This window comes from Ostrinia furnacalis, unplaced genomic scaffold (assembly GCF_004193835.3).
Source record: "Ostrinia furnacalis isolate ACB-3 unplaced genomic scaffold, ASM419383v2 OfSCF3745, whole genome shotgun sequence".
Taxonomy (NCBI): Eukaryota; Metazoa; Arthropoda; class Insecta; order Lepidoptera; family Crambidae; genus Ostrinia; species Ostrinia furnacalis.
In genome coordinates, this window is record NW_021133984.1 from 561,702 (window position 1) to 578,527 (window position 16,826).

Consider the following 16,826-nt stretch of genomic DNA (forward strand, 5'->3'; position numbering starts at 1 on the left):
AGAAGTTTCTACTGTTATTGTTTGTAGAAATTCCAGCAGAGAAATTACTTTGAAAATGCGAATCTGTCTCTCTTGGTGTTTGGATATATTATTTATTGAAATGGTCATTCATACCACATATTTTAACTAAGGAGTTTGTTTAGATAGGCCTTAGTAGAGTTAGGGCGTGTAGAGTAAGAAGTTTGGCTCTACGTGAGATCTGTTACCTTTTTTACAGTGCGAGCCATTTGGGTCTATTCTTGGCCACATTTTAGATTAAAAATAAAATGTTTTGATGGTATATTTTTAGGACATGTACCACTAGAGTTAGAATCTTGACTCTACTCTTTTTTGGTGGCATATCTTTTACTATTTCACCCAAACCGAAACATGAACAGATAATGATGAAAATTTACTGAATACCGTATTATTATTTTGTATCAGAATAACATACAGGCTTTAATTTTACTCTATGTTTATTTTTTCCATAATGTACAAAGGTTCTTACAGTGTGTTACAGTTAATTTAGAACGATACCATAAACCCACGCCGGCAAAGCCACGAGCAAAACCTAATACTAGATCCAACAAGTATAATATCAGAGTTATAAACAATTTTAGCGCTACAATCGCCATGATGCTCCAATTGAATGCTCCGTCTGCATTCTTATGCGCAGGCGCAAACGGGTTCCGGTAAAAAGCAGTCGGTTCTCTCCGTTGCATTCATATAAGTTTTTGTCACCTGCCCGCTCCTGGTATTATTTCAATAATAACGCCATACGTATTATAAATCTTGGTTTTGTAGAGAGGTATGCCGGGACATTAATTTAATGCGGAATTTAATGAAGTGAACGGTTTAGTGTTTGGTGTTTTAAGTAGAGCTAGTAGTTACAGAAAAAGCGGATTTCATTCAGTTTGCTTTTTAAATTATTTGATCATCAGAAAAATAAGCTTTTAACTATATTTTTCTTCTATGTCTGCTTGTAGTTTTTCTACTAAGTTTTTATACAAATTGGAATCTTCACCGAAGAAGAATTTTGTATACCCAATACTAAATGAAAACAGTTAAATAAAAACTTCTCCAATGTTATGTCCATTTAGAATGAAAAAAAAATTTTTGAGTTAAAAAAACTAGACTATTTATTTGCTTTAGATCCGTTTTGTTCAAACACCCAGCCACCCAAAAACACAAAATTGGTTATTGCAGCAGTATTGGTTCTAGAACAATCCATTCACTCACTTTCCAGTCCCATCAGACCTGTGAACTAGTTCCATTATCCATTATATGGAAGCCATCGACAAAGTATCAACTTGATGGTTTTGTTCCAGTAAAAAGAGCCATCAGTTTAATGGCAACGTGCTTGTATTAAAGTAACAGATTATTAGGAGCCAACAGCGGCTGTGTAAGACTAAAACCATCTGCATAACGATGCGTAATTGGTTGATAATGGCGATTTTTAACTTATAAAGATTACATAGCGCTTGAACGGACGACCGTGTAGACTGTAGGATCTTATAAATATATGCAAAATGCAATAATTATATAAATTAGGTCCACAACAACGAGGAGGCTCTTAGTGTGCATCTCATCTAGTGAAAAATGATGATCAGGCTAAAGGTGGAAGTGGGTTTCACCAGGTACCTATCCTTACCCATAAAGGAACTGACTATCTTACCTCTAACTGCCGCAACATAGTAATGCTGTTGACATTGATGTTATGGTGACACGCTTAGGTAAGATAATGGTAGTTAGTAAGGAGGACTTAGGAAAAGCCCTTCCTGTAACCACACAGAACGTAAAACTCCCCCACACTGGAAATTGAATCTAGCGGCTAATACAATAAAAATCAATAATACAATAGAAAAAAAAACAAAGCCGTAACAGGCTGAGGTAAATTAGCATTATAAATGGAGAGTTGAAAATGTAACAGATAACATCACCACATTAAACAATCCCCGACCCAGGCGACCTTTGCTCTCAAAACGTCAGAACTTTAATTATTCGTAACATCATAATCATTCGAATCGTGAGCATTCATCGAACACAAGTATTAATACTGCTCGACCAGTTTATCTGGAACTCTAAGAAGGTATGAGATAGGAGGTTATTCTAAAAAGCTCAGAGGTCAAACGTCTGGCTGTGAGTACTTAGATTATTACGTTACCCTCACTGTAAGATACTAGTTTACTTGTCCAAACCACCCGCTGAGCTCAATGTGAGGCGTCTGTACAACCATCCTCAGCATCGTCCTCATCCATTTATAAATAGACTTTATTGTTAAGACGAGAGAGATCAAGTTTAGTTTTGTTTGCGTTTACGTGTGGCAACTATACAGCTCATACCGTTTCATTACAATCCTTACATCGTTTATCATACTTTACATTGCCATAATTTATTCATAAAAGCGATCCTGTTTTATTTCCACCAAGATTGTTTTACATGGTGTTCTCAGATTTCTCTATACGTGATGCGATTCTGTATATAAAGTCGTTGCGTTGAATTATTGTAGTTTTATTATCGATAACCATATTTTACACGTCACCAAGTGTAGTGTAAAATGAAACCGTGCCTTATTTATGTTACGACCGCAAAGGTTATGGATGCTTGGTGTTTATTAAAAAAGGGAATGTTACATTCTTGCCGATGATATCAAATCCTTTGTAACACTAATGCATATTTATTTGTTCCTTCGAATCATTGTTTTTCTGACTAGGTTATTTTTCGTGCTCACTGCATTTTGTTTACCTTCAGAGCTTGATTAAAAATTGAACGTTAAACACACTTGAAAAAGGCACTAACTAGTTAATGGTATCACCATTCCAAAAACCATTAATTAACACCGACACATTTATAGTTAATCTATATTCAAATACAAAATAACACCATCTATCTACATCAAAACCAGATTGAAAAGGAATGGCACCAATAGATCTCCCTGTGGCACACCTTTATTAGTAGACGTTAAATGATTTATAGTGATTAACGCAATCAACGTTTATTCGATCACTTGATTAGTGTCTAGTTAAATTAGATGTAGATAATTTGAATTGCTTGTTCAATTCGATAGCTCGATCGAACAGAAATTACATTTTTGAATTAGCGATTCGAATTTGTAAAGCTATTACTGGATGATGGATAGCTTTGTTGACGTGTGATTTTCAAAGCCGGTAGAAAAATAAATAAAAAATTATTTATATGTGTGAACCATTTTTTGTGTTCTTGATGGTGTACACAAACTCAAAAAAAATTAAGCTAAAGTAGAAACAAAACTTTACGAATATAAAAATGTTACAGCTTTTACTGTATGCTTAGAACACATTTGTAATATATCTTGTCGCGGCTTATATCAGCCCCATGAAACCTAATAAATAACTTGTAGATACCATTCATTAGATGGCTTGTAGTACAAGACACTAATACCCTCTAAATGCGGTAGTCTGATTCTGCTTAGCATATTCTATCACGCGATTTTAGAAAGGTGATCTTATCCCAGTGTTAATAATATCTACTTTGTAATGTATTTTATTGATGACTGTTCCGCTAGTTTGTTGTTAATTGGTAGCGGGAACAATTTAAGATCTTTTTTGTTCTTTTAAAAAAACATACGCTCTTCTATTTCCATTTTTGTAACTTATTGGATTGAATCTTAATTTAACAGTGGAATCGGTCAAGCAAAGCTAGTAATGATTGTGTCAGTATTAAAATCGATGCCAAAACTTTTTAAAGTTGGGACAAACTTCTTGAGTAACTGGATTATAGAGTTTAAGTACAACGACATATTTTATAACATCTAAAAGTAGTACAATGACATGAAACATTATTTTCTGTAGCTTATGCAATGTTGGTAGTACAGTTGCCACATCAACCTAAGCACTGGCTTCTTATGTAGACGTAATAGTTGCTATTTTTCAATAAATATGTATAGCCTGATGTGCTCTCGACTGTACCATACATTACAGCGCTCATAACATCGCTCGGATAATATGGAAATGGGTCTTGGCCTGTTCCAACTCTCGGATGTAAGACTTTTAGTAAAATGTACTGATGCAGAAAATTGTGTTTTACTCTACTGACTCAGAAATATTTGCTCTGCGGAATTTAGTTGGTAACAAATTTCATGTTTTGCAACGCGGCATCCGAACAAATTTTAAATATGCACGTTCGGTCAAAACAATGTTGGTATTTTCATGACTGGTTGTTCTAGCATTCGCTTATAGTTCTACAACTATATTTTTGAGTACAATGCGGATTTTGTGTAAAATTACTTGTCATATAAAAAATATCCCGCGAATTTGATATCCATTTCATAAGCAACATTTTCATATAATGTCCATTAGTATGACATTAAGAATCAGCATTTAAAACACCATCAGCGATTACTTAACACGTTTCACATGTCACTGTGATCGATTTATAATACACTTACAACTAATCAACGACAGAATTGATTCTCGTCGGTCGCCGTTAACATAGGTGTAAAACGACTGGCCTATTCAACACTAAAAAAATATATGCCTTTTTATAATTTATTATTAACATCAATTAACCCTCGTACGGAAACATTTACATATTAATACATTTCGAAATCATAAATTAGAGTCGTTTGAATATCAGTTTAGTTTTTTTAAGCTAATGCGTGAGGTGGAAATTTGAGTCGGATCTTATTAATATTTCTGTCTGGTTCAACTCATGCGTCGCTTTTGTCATGTTGTGTATCATTAAAATTATGCATTTTCCTTTGATGAGAGTCAGCGTTGCATTTACCTTAAATTTAAAACACATTTTATCTTTAACTTCTTGAATTACATCCTTTCCGTTAGTTTTTTTTTCTTTTTTCATATTTCTGCAAATGTCTTTATGATGTTTTTTAAATTCACATTAAGATGATACATTTTCATATGCTGTATTTAACCTACTTTTGGGTTTTAAATTGAATGGTCTAATGCATTGTGAGATAACTGGAGCATGAATTTCAGCGCCCTTCCATAGGATTGTCGAAGTTCACTCACCCCTAGCATCCAGCACAGATTGATCCACTCCCATTGTTGCCAAACTCGCAAACTATTCCATAACAAAAACCGCCAAACTTCAAACTGGGGCTCCTCGATTGAAATGTCTGCAACTAAAAATATCAGGGAACAAAGCGGCCGACGAATGTCTTAATTCCCCGAAGCAAACGAATGGCTACAATTTGTCGGTCTCGTTGGCTTGATATCTAAATTAGTATGGAGACAGGCCTATACTTTTTTTTCGTTGCCCCTTCTGCAAACTTGACGTCTCAATTAATGACATGTAATTTCAAAGATCTGAATCTGTGGCGACTAATTTTGGCGCGAAATGATGCCTGCAAATATTATACGCATTGACTTTGCTTCAACTTTCTGCATTAAAACGAGTTTATACTTTACACGCAACTACTACCCCTGTAGTTTGCGCTTGAATATTAAGCGAAACTTTTAGATTTGATGCGAAAAAAATAAGTTCAGGTTTTTCAACGCTCCCCATTATTTATACGCCCAACTTTAAGGAGAAAAGGATACTTTTTCATCGCACACTCCAGGATTTGAATACAAAACGAGTTCTTAAATGCAAATGCGTTTTTTATTCAATAATTATGACATGAAAAGATACGATGTAAGGTGAAAATTGAGTGAATACAAAATGAGATTACTCCGTCGTATAAATTAAAATTGTTAGACGTAAAAGATACTAATTAAAAAGATTTCAGAAACAAAAGATCTCAGGAAACTTCACCGTAGGTATACTTTGTCAAAAATGAATGCAAAATAATACAATTTTGTTGAGAGCGTCCGCCAAGCCGGCACAGAGCTTGTAAAAACCTCTCAGATTTTCTAGCCAACCGAACGAACTGTATTTATTTTAGTGCCTAATTTAAATAAGACAGGGCTTAAGTTCTTTTGTGACTTTGTTGGGATTCGTAAACAAATTAGCTTTATACGAAAAGGATAAATTTTATTACGACAAAAGCAACATTATCATACTTAAATGGCTGAGTCTTAAACTTGAATCCTTGCTCTTTGTATTTGTGGCCTTTATTTAATTTATACTTTATTAGGTTATCTAGTTTCTTTTTAGTAAATGATGAATTAATAACGCTTGCATTTATAGTAATAATTACGAAAACAATTATCACTGTAATGATGTTAAGTTTAGTTTAAAACGCACTATAATTTAGACTGATAATCCCTTCAAGCGTTTAAAAAGAAACCGGTGAGAAAATACTTACAAAAACCCAACAATTCATCATAATAGTGCCAAGCAATTACTGTTGGAAGCGTTAATGACTGCCGTCCATTATTAATCCGAAGGGAACTTGTTTTGAATTTACAAGACTTATAGCGATTTCGATAATAATCTTGTTTTAATAATTACTCACTTATTTTTCTTCCCACAATCTTGATTAGCCCTATTTGTATGTTATTTTTCTAAGTCCCCGTTAGACTTAATTTGGTGGCTTGACAACTCTTTTAGGAATGCTTAATTCATGTGATTTTTCTTGGTTGGCGTTATCTAGCGAAGCATCGCAGTGGAGAGCTTCAACGGAACATTTTATTTTTTTACTTCTTATCACGGCTCCATTCTCTTTGTTTTGGGAACAGTTTGGTTCGTATCCAAAAATTTTAAACAACATACGCTGGGGAATACTACTCACAGTATTTTAAACTATTTCACTCCTCTCGCATCCGGGACTATGACTGGAATGTTATTTATTCCGCAGTTTATTTTCACTCTTATATCTCCAAGTGCTTGAGCGGAAACTGTGAACTCCTTGAAAATATTTTTGAATCTAACATTGACTTCGTAAACGTGACTTATGAAATTATAATAATTTACATGTCTAAATCCAATTGCACAATCTCATTATGGATCGGCCTACCGTTCTTGCTTTGGTAATAAATATTAATCACTCTCTAACTCATGCTTAAATGTTTCCTGCTACTGTAGAAATTACCAATGCCCAAACGAATTTAATTCATAAAAGCCTCATTATCATATAACAGACATGGCGTGTGGGTTGGTTTGCCTTAGCTTTTTAACTGGTATTTTTAATAGGATAGCGTATACGTCTATTTAGATCTTTTGTTACTCTATTCGGGCGTCTTCAACAATAAATCGAGACCCATAATTATTACATCATATTTCATGAATATCTAATGTAATTTCACCGTCTACATTCTCTGTTGGCGCGGGAATGATTACAATAATTCATAAATCGACTTATTAAACCCACACCTCGGCAGTATAAATAAAATTAGCCGCCATTTTGTTTAAGCTCGTTACAGCTGGGCGCACGCCACTGGCCCTCCTAATTATGATGTTAAACCGGGCTCGTGTGTGTGCACCATCCCTAACGTCCGCGAATAAATCGCTCCTCTGTGTGCGTGCGCACCATTACATGCGCCCGCGCTGTTAAGTGTCGAGTTTTATACGTGAGGTTGTTTGTCGGCGTTTTTGAATCGTACGGTGCTTGTCTAACAATAATTACTATATACCATACGGCCAGCCGGACGCCCTCTAGTTTTTGTTTCATTTTTTCACATAGCACCTTAATCAAAATGTTTGATAGTAGCACGCACTTGGCGCGCAGCCAAAAAATGGTTTTGAGTTCGTTGTTTAATGGTTAATCACGATTGTTATCGCTTTTCGATTACGATGGGCGATGGAAAACATAAATATGCTGCCAAATATTGGCGGAGCACTTGTCTGCGGCAATTTGCACCACTGTTTGCTGTGATATTAACGTTTTATTATTCGACGTGAGGTCGAAATGTTCGTGAGGCGTGCGTTATTTGTTTGTTAATTTGCTGTTAACGTTCTAAAGGGAGAACAAAAGAGTGCATTAAGTTTTAAAATTCACAAACAGCATCATTATTGGCGCGGCAATGTTGACACTTTTCAACGTTTTTTGCACCTGACTCACGTTGAAAGTATAAAAAATAAACAACTGAATATTGACTCAATATATCAAGCCGCAAAATAGTCGGCCCAGCATCCGATGCGCTAGTAAATCTCGACTCACATGAACGCAGTACATCATACGATTCACAATAAAAAAACGAATAGGTAGACTCATTAAACGTGTAGCAGGAGAAAAACGAGCACGACCGACGGATCGTTGCGGACTAACGTCTCAATTCATGTTGATTTGCTTTGGAGAAACAAGTTATACGGGTAGGCAACGAGATGTAAATGTAACGAAGGCAAATACAATGAAATTGTTTAGTAACAAAAGATAATACAAAGGGTTTTTAAGTGAGTGGAGTATGGGAACTGCCCCGCGGTCGCCTACCACGATTGCGTCGTCACGACTCCAGAGTTTTAAAAAGGGCACTGCTGCATTTGAATAAGTGACAAATTTCACTCACAGATTATTTAAATCGAGATTTTTGAAAGTCCAATCCATTTGTTTTGAGGACTTATCGGTTTGCAAATGTGGTCCGAAAATGCTGAAATGATTTTTAAGCTTTTGAGAAGTACCTATCTCAACATTTTTGTTCGTGAATTAACGATCTGAGGTGGAATTGTGTTTACTGTTTGGTTGTGATTCTTTTTCCATTTAAAGTGTTATAAACAGACATTTTATAACTTGTAATTTGTTATGTTATTGCATGCTCTCTGCGCAGGTAAGAATAAATTAGGCTTATTTTCTCCTTTCAAGTAGGAATATCGAATGGCTTATTATTTTATGTAGCTCTTTAAGTAGTTCGTCTTTTGCTCAGGATTCGGTTATACTTACGATCATGGATTAGTGTTCTTGTTTTGCTATTTATTGCCTATGACTTTATTGACACACTTTTCGAAAATGATTCGTCTATAATTAAAGTAGGTAATCTGAAATTGATTTAAAAATAATTAACAATTAAATCAGAATGGCGTAATTTAAACTGTTAACGCTAATTGGAATTGAACAGCAGCTTAATAAGATTAAATGGCAGATAAATTAATTAAGGATGTCCGGTTAATTTGTTAAATTAAGTAATTATTTTTTTAGTTTTATTGTTTGCTATATTGTGAACTCTATATTAAGTTAAGTACGAGTTAAATAAAGTCAATTGGTGATTTTGACTGAATTTATATCTTCCTATTTAATTTTAGAATTTATTCTCCATGTCGTCAACTTTATAAGGTAAGAAGCATTCAATGAAAGTAATTTTTTCTTTGCTTCGGTTCCGAAGTGTCCCAATTAAGACATTTTTATAAGTAGCTAGTTAAGGATAGAGTTACGCCTGTATTCACAAACGATGCTTAAGTGAAGCAGCTAATAGAACGCACAGCGTTGAATAGAGCTCTGTAATTGGTTTGTGAGTCACCCTGTGCGTCCACGTGCACTGTGAGATGTCATAGTAATGTTTTTGATAACGGGCATTAGAGGACTCAAATAGACGTATGCGCCACTGAAAAAAAGAAGCTATTCGAATTTTATATTCAGTTGAATCCGCGAGCACTAGCTAGTATCTATTATTGCTTGCTTAAGTGAAGCAGCAAATCGAATGCACAGCGAATAGAGCTCTGTGATTGGTTCGTGTGTTACCCTGTGCGTCCACGCGCAATGTTTGTGAATACACTAGCTATCTATAATGCTTCAACCACACCAACGCGATCATAGGGAAATGACAAGTCGGGTGAACTGTCATGGGTCGCGCGACCTGTGTACCTACCATGAGTTTACGTTAGGTGTGCTCGCTAGCGAGTACGTCAAAAATCTCTATGACGATTTTGTTTCTTGAAAGTAGCCGCTAGGGGCGCTGCACAATATGTCATACAATTAATGTCATTTTTTTACGCAGTCGCTAGCGAGCACACCTAACGTAAACTCATGGTAAGCCCACTGTCATTGGCCTTTGATCGCGCCGGCGATGGCGATCTGTGTACCTACCATGAGTTTACGTTAGGTGTGCTCGCTAGCGAGTACGTCAAAAATCTCTATGACGATTTTGTTTCTTGAAAGTAGCCGCTAGGGGCGCTGCACAATATGTCATACAATTAATGTCATTTTTTTACGCAGTCGCTAGCGAGCACACCTAACGTAAACTCATGGTAAGCCCACTGTCATTGGCCTTTGATCGCGCCGGCGATGGCGATCTGCACGCATTGGTGTTTCTGAAGCTTAATAGGCGTTATAAAAGCGCCAAATTACCCGTTTTTGTGACATCATCATCATCATCATCAACAGCCCTTTACAGTCCACTGCTGGACTATGAGCCTCCTCCACTATAGTGGAGGGTTTTGCCATAATCTCCACGCTTGGCAGGCGGGTTGGAGATCGCAGTTTAAAAGATTGATGTTTTTCAGAGAGCGCTGCTGCCCATTCTCTGTTTGATGTGTAGTCCCTAAGTCGCCTCTTACGACACCCGCGGGAAGAGTAGGGGATGGTGACAAATGTGTGACAAAATTTTGTGACATAAACATTCAATATCAGATCGTTCACACTTTTAGCATCACAAAGAGCAATTTGTAGTTTATTCGCTGCGGCACTAATAACACTATCTCGATATTGCTAATTTACATTTAATTTTAATAATTTCAATGGAAACAGGACAGTTTTATGGCCGGGCATAATGAAATTATTAGCATAATAATGCTCGCAGAACTAGCTGAAATGGACGCGGAATTAATGGTGACGAATAGACTAGTAAAATTGGCAATATAATAGCTAGTAATTAACTTCTTTATGTCCAGCTATGAAAATAACGTTGGCCAGTCATGACAGTGGCAGATCTGATGGAACTAATTATATTTTAAGAAAGGTCAAATAGTCCAACGATGTCAATATTTTTTTTTTCTTTTTTTTTTTTTTTAATTTGTTTCTATGCACCTCTGACGATTGCATATCAGAGACTTTGCTATTTTTAGGTTTTAATTGTTTGGCTGGTGTGTTTTTTAAAGTTTTAGTTATGTTTTTTACCAATGTTTGATTTCTTTTGACTGTTATTACTTTATGATATTTTCTAAAATACTTGTTTTAATTTTGCTGTTAAATATCGATGTTCTAAAAATGCCAAATAATGTTTTCTAATTTTAATTTTGTTTTACTATTTATCTGATGACATGCGATGTTCGGTTTCAGGATTAAAGTTCTTGTTATGGTTGCTCTTTGTTTTCCGTCTATTAGTTTCAATTTTAGATTTTCGAAATATTTCTTTGCTCATTTGCATACTAGTACTTTATGTTTATCTATCATATTCTAATAATATTTAGATAACATTTATTCTGGTGTGTTTTTAGAAGGTTTAGTTTGATTTTTTACCAATGTTTATTTGCTTTAATATTTGATAATTTTTAAAAATATGTTCTAAAATGCTTGTTTTGATTTTTCTATTTGTCTTTATTAAAGTTCTGTTTTAGATGCCAATTAATGTGTTCTAATTTTTTTATTATTTCTCTTGTTTTATTATATCTGATTTATGCTTTGTTTGGTTTCAGGACACAGGTGTTAGTTATTTGCTGTCTATTGTGGGTATGTTTTATTTATTTTAATATCAAGATTTCGAAAATTTTGAATATTTGGTTATTTTGTTACTCATTTGCATACTTGTAGATACTATATGTTTATCTATCATATTCTAATAATATCTAGAAAACATAGGTCTTGTTTGTATACTATTATGTGTGCGCCTTTATGCTGTTTTATGTTTGCGAAATGAGTTTTTATTTCCAAATAGTTCAATTTGGCCATCAAATTNGATAACATAGGTCTTATTTGTAACTTTTATGTGAGCGCCTTTGTGCTGAATTGTGTTTGCAGAATGAGTTTCAACTCCAAATAGTCCAATTTGGCCATCAAATTGTTTTCTATTTGGTTATTTTCTTTTAATTTTGAATTTTGTGTTTTGTTATGTGTTGTTATTTTGTGTTCTAAATTGAAGGCCAAATATTTGTGATTTTCAAATTTTAATTTAAATGTTAGTCCTGTTTTACTAATAATTTGTGTTTCTTCTTTTCCAGAGTTACAACGACGACGGACGAGGCAGTTGCAGACCGGNTAACATAGGTCTTATTTGTAACTTTTATGTGAGCGCCTTTGTGCTGAATTGTGTTTGCAGAATGAGTTTCAACTCCAAATAGTCCAATTTGGCCATCAAATTGTTTTCTATTTGGTTATTTTCTTTTAATTTTGAATTTTGTGTTTTGTTATGTGTTGTTATTTTGTGTTCTAAATTGAAGGCCAAATATTTGTGATTTTCAAATTTTAATTTAAATGTTAGTCCTGTTTTACAACGATGTCAATATTAGTACCTATAAATAATATAAGTCAATATTGGACTACGTCAACATCGACTATTGTGGTAAAACTACGAGCTAGGGTTAAACGGGAATACATAGTACATAATTTATGCCTGCACAGGCTAAAAAAATACACAGACAAAGATTTTTTAACAAGCTTAGACCTTAACAGTTTTATAGAGTTTTTTGATGACGTTTTTAGAATTACATCAACACACATAGCAAAAACTTGATTACTCGTGATTGTGGGCAAAACAAATATGCAACACAACACCCATAGCAAATGGAGAGTTGGAATTAAGTCATCACTACAAGGGGTCTACTTCAGTTGTGTATTTTAAGCTTTCCAACAGCAAAAGCTACTTAAAACTCTAAGCTGGCGAGATAAAGTGCACATTCATCTACACCCGGTGTTAATGGCGGAAAAAATCGCATCGTCATTTCGACGACGACGGCAAAGCGTGACGAAAGCGATGGAGACGTCAATTCCTTTAAGAATGTACAATAAAACCAACAAGTACGACAAAAAGCAAACAACGGCAAGAAAACGGAATAAATAGTACAAAAATCGGGTAAGAATGATACTGGAGCGGAGTTTAGTGTTCTGTATAAAATTAGAGTTGTTGATTAGTTTGATTTGCTATAGGAAAAATTAAAAACTTGGCTGCGAAAGGTGGAACAAGTACAAGATGCTATTCGTTCTTTATGTTGTGTACCCCAATTAGACGATTTCTGATAATCTCAGCGTCTTCTTCTAGGCCCGCTTTCCACTAAAGTGGAATGATTTTGAATAACCTTTCAGATTTTATTATTTCCACAACACCTCTCCGCTCAGATTCGATTCGGAAATCTTGGTTATTCAAATTCAAACGCATCCTCTCGCTTGGTGAAAACCTGGACTCAAATCATCACGCGTCTTGCTCTAGTACCATGATACTTACCTACGAATCATATCTGTCTTTCTCTATGTTATCTTCTAAGACATCACGCACGAAGGCTACAGAATTGTAGTCGGCCGATAGTTAGGTAGGGCTGTTAATCAGTATGAACATGTATGAAAGTGCGCACAATACACCGATTTGGTATCGGCCAACAGTGACAGTTTATCTTTCCCCGGGACAAACTTGACCTTCACTGGTTGGGTTTTTATTGGCGGTTAAGCTGTAGATCCTGGCTACATACGAGTTGCAATGCTGGGTATGAGAGGTGGGAATAGCCCCGTTTATCGGCCAATTTCTTATATAAATTACAAGTTACAATGATGATGATGATGATGATCCATCCGACCGATTTCGGCCATGGCGACCATTCCGACTCCTAGCTGTCTTGGCGGCGCTGGTGTGCCCGAAGATGGCTTACGTAGCCTATTTTCGTGGTAAAATCCCTCGCGCATTGAGGGCATCTGAGCAAACAAGTTACAATACAATTACAGTCGATGAAGCACCTGATGTCATGGCCTGAGTACCCAAGCAACTGCACTCAGGAGGATTTGATGAGTGCTGCTGACAACGCCACTCTTGTGGCGGAGTTTTGTGCTGGCACTGTGTAGGTTTGTTGTCGACACGAAAAGAAGAAGAATTACAAGTCAACTAAAAGTCTGTAGACGGACTGTCTTACGGACCCCTAATAATGACAATCGCGGAGTGTGCTCGTGACAGAGTAGAGCTACCGGGACGACTTCATGTCGGTAAGTGTATTTTAGCGCCGCTGCCTATTATGCGGTGGATCTTTGAATTCTGACCCCGTTCTGCCTGATTAGCGAGACAAATAAATTGGGTATTTTTAGGGCTTAGACGTTATTTGTTGTCCAAACAAATTGGATATTTTTAGTTTAGATGTTATTTTGACAAGAGTTATCTTGGTTAGGTTGGGAAAACAAATACGCTTCTTGTTTACTACTTCTTGATCTTAGTTTTTAAATTACGTAGCCAATGTCCAAAGCTCGCATTACTATTGTTAGTTCATATCATCGTACATGTTGTTAATGTTATATCTTCGTTTGTAGCAACTTGTAGTAAGCATATATGAACTAGAAAGACCAAACAATACGGCGATTTTGTGACTCTACCTTAACTAATATGACAATGGTCGTTTGCTACTAGTGTATTCATCTTCCATCGTGTAGGTAGCAATCCTGATGCCTTCTTGAGATATGCATATTTTTTATGTTTCTACGTCACCTGCAACAAATAATGTTGTTAGAATATTAATATCCTACTAATATTATAAATGTGAAAGTTGTGACGGATGTATAGATTGTTGTTACTCATTCATGCAAAAACTACTGAACGGATTTTGATGTAACCTTCCAGTATTATTTTTATACATGGAAACGATCTGTGATAACCTGAATTTTCCACTGGCGAAGCCGCGGGCAAAAGCTTTACACCTACTTACATATTATTATAAAATTCTATACTTCAACAAAACATCTTGTGCGACTTTCTATCAAGATAGCCCTTCATAATTCCATTTTACCCTAACAGGAATTCTACATTATAATTTTGAATAGGGAATCTCCACAGACAACTCACAATGGGGGTAATTTATACTCTGTACAGATGTAATCTGTGGATCTTGTGAGTGTTCAGTGCCTATTTCGTACGTGATTCTGCTAAAAGCACAACTTTATGTATGTGGTGAGAAGAGCAAGATTTGGTACGGCAGGAACTGTTTGATTTCCATATTTAAGTATCTTCTTAAATATAAGAGAAACGCAGCGTGAAATGTCCACTAACAAGGTGGGCCGACGACCTCATAAAGGTAGCAGGAAGGCGCTGGATGCAGGTCGCTACCAAACGGGCGATATGGAAATCATTGGGGGAGGCCTATGTTCAGAAGTGGACGTCCTGTGGCTGAAATGACGATGATGATGATGATACTTCATTAGTATCCTCTTACGTCAGTATCTTGATGATTTGTTGATGACACATTATGACATAAAATGTCATCGTCATCGTCATCATCATCATTTCAGTCACTAGATGTCTACTGTTGAACATAGGCCTCCCCCAATAATTACCAGAATGGCAGGTTGGCAGCGGCCTGCATCCAGCGCTATCTTGCTACCTAAAGAGGTCTTCTGTCCATCTTATTGGTGAAAATGAAGTATAAAATAATCTCAACTACTATGTACCGATTTAAATCTAAGGCTAAATGCCTTAAGCTTCTAAGGCTGGGTTGCACCATCTTACTTTAACTTTGACAAACGTCAAAAATATGTCTAACTCCATACATAAAACATCGGTTATCGTCATAGTTACGGTCAAAGTTAGGTGGTGCAACTAAGCCTAAATGTTACAGATATACATTTTTTATGATATTTATGTAGCAAAGAAGTTTAAAACGCACTAATAATAACAGTATTTTAAGCAGATAAAAAGATTAAAGCCGTCTGCATTAAAATGTTTGTCTAAAACGGGTTTATTTATACCCCATAACGATGTTTAATATTAACTTGCGACTCAGTCTAATAACAAATGTATCTACAAATTAGCATAAACCGCTTCCTATCTTAAGTGGAGTGACATAAATAATTAATAATACACATTTTCCATTCTGAATATGTATCCAAAATGACAATTTGCATACAAAATTAACTATATGCAAATTTTGAGCTATTATTCATATTAAGTACGTGTAATTCTGCATCCATTCGCATGATGTTTAGGATTTCTGAAATCTAATGGAATTTTGATTGGATTTGTTCTTTAATTCCAATTAAGCTACGAGTATGTCATGTTCTAAGCAACAAGTCTTACAATAGGGAAATTTATTTATTTCTTCCTTAATGCCATATTAATTTAAGTACATATTTAATGCCAATGTCATGTGTAAATCGTTAGGGGAGGCCTATGTTCAGGAATGGACGTCCTTTGGCTGAAACTATAATAATGATGGAGGTGAACTTATTGCCATAAAGGTAACTTTCTGCCAGTAAATCTTAGGGTTAAACCGAAAAAAATCATTTGGCAGTGTTTTTAAAACGCAAAAAAAAATGCACTAAGTACACAAACGGCTACCTACCGGAAAACGCAGCTTGCGACCTGATAGAGGTAGCAGGAAGGCGCTGGATGCAGCTTAGGCCGCTACCAACCGTGCGCTGTGGAAGTCTTTGGGGGAGGCGTATGTTCAGCAGTGGACGTCCAGTTTTTAGGTCTGAATCTTAAAAATATTTATAGAGTTGTTTATAGTCTTTAGTATTAGTTATTTATAGTTGTTCATTGTCTTTAAATTTTCGAGAAAATCGGTCAAAACCCCTATCATTATCCTTTTATTATGAAAGAATGGTCTCTGGGAATTACAATCTTATATTCAATTAGTTAACAACTATATCCACTATTTACTGCTCGTATATCGATTCTGCCAAGACAAGGAAAACCCCTGTTTTCCGGTAATCGTGCACGCGTGTATCTGACATTTAGTTAACAGCTCACGTGACAGTTTCCTTATTTCTTCCGTATCAATATAATATGCCTTTCTTTTATAAGGTAATTTTGTCTTATAATAATATTCTAATACTAAAAGTGCCCGCGACTTCGAACGCGTGAACAAATCCCGTTTTTGCAACATTTTTCATTAATGGTCTGCTTCTATTGGTC

General features: G+C 35.6%; 1 protein-coding gene across 2 annotated transcripts in view; it reads left to right on the plus strand.

Moving 5' to 3' along the window:
* Window positions 1-16,826, plus strand: part of pxb (putative Hedgehog signaling attenuator pxb) — a 179,444-nt gene that overhangs the window by 71,728 nt on the left and 90,890 nt on the right. The window lies entirely within an intron of this gene.